The following is a 4,530-nucleotide window of genomic DNA, read 5'->3' as shown; positions in this document are numbered from 1 at the left end:
CTGTGTATTTTGTATTTATCACTACACATATCCCCAAAATGCTTACACTGGAGTTTGAGGTCAATATTTTCACTTCCTGGGTGTTAGTACTCAATTCACATTCTTATCGCAACCCTCCTCGTTTCACTGATTAGGCATCTCTGGGGATTGACCAACGTCCTTTCTGTAATGGTAATCATTAAAATGAGTCCTGTTGACAAAGGTCAGATGGAGCCCCGGAATGTATTACCCAATCTGCTTTTTCCCCCAAGAAGAAGATAAAGGACCTTCAGGGACGGCTTAAGTGTATCTGTCCAGATGAAGGATGGGTCACATGACCTCTTGGCTTCCCAAGGCTAAGCTCTGTGACTTTGCACCCATCTGTGCACATGTGCACAAGGCCCTCCAAGCAGTCTGAAACCGTGGCTCTAAAAAGTGCAGCTTTTAGAGGACAGGAGGACAGACACACTTGCCAGCTTGCCTGATTGCTGTCTAAAATGGGCCCAACAGTGGATTTCACAATAGAGTTTTCACTCTTTAGATTTGCAGCTTGTCCACAGGAAAGGTGGAAACTGAAGTGAAAACTGCTGCCCACAGCAATTCAGGGAGCAAAAAGTGCTGAGGAGCCTGTTTACCTAAAGGTTGTTCTTGGTGCTATTCCTTGTCAAAATGTGGACACACACAGATGAGGTTTCTGCATTGTCATCCATGAGCTGCTGTTGAGCCAGTAAACCCCAGGGAATGCTGGATTCTCAAGGCCCCTGCAGTCCTCTGGGTCAAAATGACACTTTGGCCAGGCATGGTGGCTCATGCCTGTAATTGCAGCACTTTGAGAGGCCAAGGGGGGCGGATCAGGAGGTCAAGAGACTGAGACCATCCTGGCCAACATGGTGAATGAAACCCCGTTTCTACTAAAAATACAAAAATTAGCTCGGTGTGGTGGTGTGTGCCTATAGTCCCAGCTACTCAGGAGGCCGAGGCAGGAGAATCACTTCAACCCTGGAGGTGGAGGTTGCAGTGAGCTGAGATTGTACCACTGCACTCCAGCCTGGTGACAGAGTGAGACTCAATCTCTAAAAAAAAAAAAATGACACTTTGTCACTGAGTTTTCTACGTAGCTCTTTTAGTAACCAACAGCACATGGCTTCAAAGGAACTTCAAGGTAAACACGGAATAAACTAAGTCTCAATTGTCTTATGATGTCCCTTATTCTTAGGTTTTTATTGCAAAGTTTAGTGCCCCTAACAGCAGTTAATCAAGCTCCTAAAGGATTCAGCTGACTGATGTTAACTGTCTTTAGAAAGATGCTTGACTCAATACCCTCTTTCCCACTGAGGAGCAGTGAAAGAATTGGAGGCATAAGGATTTCTTCCCCAGGCTGCAGGCTCACCTGGGCTTCATCACGAGTTGTCTCAGGGCAGCTAGAGGAAGCAAACCCCAAAGCTCAAGGGCTTTTCAAGCTCCTGTTGTGTCATGTTCGCTAAAATCCTGTTGGCTAAAGCAAGTCACATGCCAGGCCCAGAGTCAATTTGGAAGAGTACCACTTAAGGGCATGGACGTGTGATTTGCATTATCCATGAGCCCATATCTGCCAATCTCCCACATGCATAAAATCCCATCGCAGGCTGGGGCAGTAGCTCCCGCCTGTAATCCCAGCACTTTAGGAGGTCAAGGCAGGTGGATCACGAGGTCAGGAGTTCAAGACCAGCCTGGCCAAGATGGTAAAACCCAATCTCTACTAAACATACAAAAATTAGCTGGGCATCATGGCAAGCTTGTAATCTCAGCTACTGGGAGGCTGAAGCAGGAGAATTGCTTTAATCTAGGTGACAGAGGCTGCAGTGAGCTGAGATAGAGCCACCATACTCCAGCCTGGGCAACAGAGTGAGACTCCATCTCAAAAGAAAAAAAAAAATCCCATCACAACCTGCAAAATTCAAAAGCAGATACATTTCATACTGCTTTAAACCTGTGTCTGATTTCTGGATCTGGTCACTGGATTGCTTTTTATTACACTTTATGGTTATCTCATAAATAGCATGATCATTTTATATTTTTTTTTTTGAGACAGCGTCTCGCTCTGTCACCCAGGCTGGGATGCAGTGGTGCTATTTCAGCTCACTTTGGTCTCTGTGTCCTGGGTTCAAGCGATTCTCTTGCTCAGCCTCCCAAGTAACTGGAATTACAGGTGTGCACCGTCATGCCCAACTAATTTTTGTATTTTTAGTAGAGACAGGGTTTTGCCATGTTGGTCAGACTGGTCTTGAACTGACCTCAGGTGATCCACCTGCCTTGGCCTCCCAAACTGCTGAGATTACAGGTGTGAGCCACCGTTACCAGTGCATTTTGCCTTTTTGCTTACTTTTGTTAACAATATTAACTTAATAAATGTAAACAGCGAAAATATACTGAAAAATAAGTTGGAGAACATTAGTTTCAGCCCAGAGGGTAGACTTCATTAGTCTAAAGACAGCCCCATTTCCTTGAACTTAATGAATTGTTCAAGAAAGGGCTGGGATTGCAATTTGGGTCAATGAGACAGTGGAGAGATTTACTGGAAGCTTCTGAGAAGGTGTTTTCTCTCCTGGGAGAGACAGGAAGTCATTTTTCTCCACCTCCTGTTTGACCTGAATGAGGATGCAAAAAGCGCCTATGACTGTTGACAGCCAGCCAGACCCAGGGCAGAATCTAGCCTTGGGATGACGTTAACTGGATGGCAGAACAGAGGGAGGGAAGGAATCCAGGCCTTCGATATCACTTAGCTGCTGGATAAACCAGTCCTGGAGCCTGCACTCCCTCTGAATTTCCAATGGTGAGCTAATACGCTTCCTTATTATTATTATTACCTTGAGAATGGATCTGGCTGTCGCCCAGGCTGGAGTGCAATGGCGGGATCTCGGCTCACTGCACCCCCTGCCTCCCAGGCTCAAGTGATCCTCCCATTTCAGCCTCCTGAGTAGCTGGGACTATAGGCATATACCACCATGCCTGGCTAATGTTTTGTATTTTTGAGGTTGCTCAGGCTGGTCTCAAAAGCTTGAGCTCAAGAGATCCACCCACCTTGGCCTCCCAGAGTACTGAGATTAGAGGCATGAGCCACCATGCCTGGTCAACTTCCTTATTTTTTAAAGCCAATTTCAGTCAGATTTTTGATACAGCCATTAGCATTCTAGTCACTGTATTTGTGAGGTGTTATATCCAGGCTTTGGCATATCAACTATCACATGCAGTCCTGTATTCAAGGACTTTCCATCAAATTGGGGACATAATATGACAATGTGCCAAGCATATATCCTCAAGGAAGGCAGAACAATTGCAGTGTTACTGGATCATCAGGGAGGCCTCCTGGAAGAGGTGACTGAGCTGGAATTTGTAGGATGGGAGTCAGAGAGAGAAGGGAGAAAAAGGTAGAAATGTAAGCTAAATGTCAGTGTCAGAAGACACTCATGCCTGGAAATCACTTCTATGTTTGGTCAACTTTTTTTTAACAGAGTCTTGCTCTCTTGTCTGGGTTCAAACACCTCCAGGGTTCAAGCGATTCTCCTGCCTCAGCCTCTCAAGTAGCTGGGACTACAGGTGCTCTCCACCATGCCCAGCTAGTTTTTAAAATATTTTTAGTAGAGATGGGATTTCACAAAGTTGGCCAGAATGGTCTTGATCTCTCGACCTCGTGATCTACCTGCCTCAGCCTCCCAAAGTGCTGGGATTACAGGTGTGAGCCACCATGCCCAGCCTGGTCAATTTCCATCATTAAATAAATGGTAACCAAGATGTCTCTGGTCCTTGCACTCATAGTTTATTGCCCAGGCAGTGAACTATAGATGTAAACAAATAATAACCCCTTGTAGAAGGATTGCGGAGAGGCTGGGACGCAGTTAGGGGTCAAGCCATGGAGAGCATGACAACTCCTGCTAAAGAACAGCAGGAGGCACAAAGCTCCAGCCACACAGGGCACCTCTGAGATCTGGAGGGCGCACGAGCAGCTTCTACCACCTGGGTGCCAGGTGCCCAATGTCTACAGTAGCTTTGGTAGAACCACTTGGAAAACAACATGGCCTCATATTTTGGAATAACTTCCCATCAGAAAAAAAAAAAAAAAAAAAAAAAAGACTCTCCAAGAAGCTGACATTGGCTTTACCCTTCTACTGCTTACTATTATAAAGACCAAGATACTCATGCTTTGGGGAAAACCTAGCAAAACTATTTTAAATAAGAAAATTCACATGTTTCACTACAGTGTTATTCTTTTAAGAGAGCAGGCTGTTAATACTATCTGGCACTGATTCTACTCTTTAACGTCCATCTTACTGCCCTGAATGGACTGTAAACTCCCTGAAGGCAGGGTTCAGTTTAGAAACAATTTCAGAGATGGAGGGGGTCTAGCCTCTACATTTTACAGATAGATAAAGAGCTCGAGATGAAATTAAAGCCCAGGTTTGTGTCTGCTTCAGCATACAGTATTCCCTGCATTATTTGTTTCTCACAGCACCAAACTGCGTGAGTCTTCAACAGGGATGATAGCATCCATAAGGGAGGCAAAACAGAAACAAA

The sequence above is a fragment of the Callithrix jacchus genome, chromosome 9, assembly GCF_049354715.1.
Source record: "Callithrix jacchus isolate 240 chromosome 9, calJac240_pri, whole genome shotgun sequence".
NCBI classification, from domain to species: domain Eukaryota; kingdom Metazoa; phylum Chordata; class Mammalia; order Primates; family Cebidae; genus Callithrix; species Callithrix jacchus.
The sequence above is the reverse complement of the archived record's forward strand: the minus strand, read 5'-3'. Positions refer to the sequence as shown.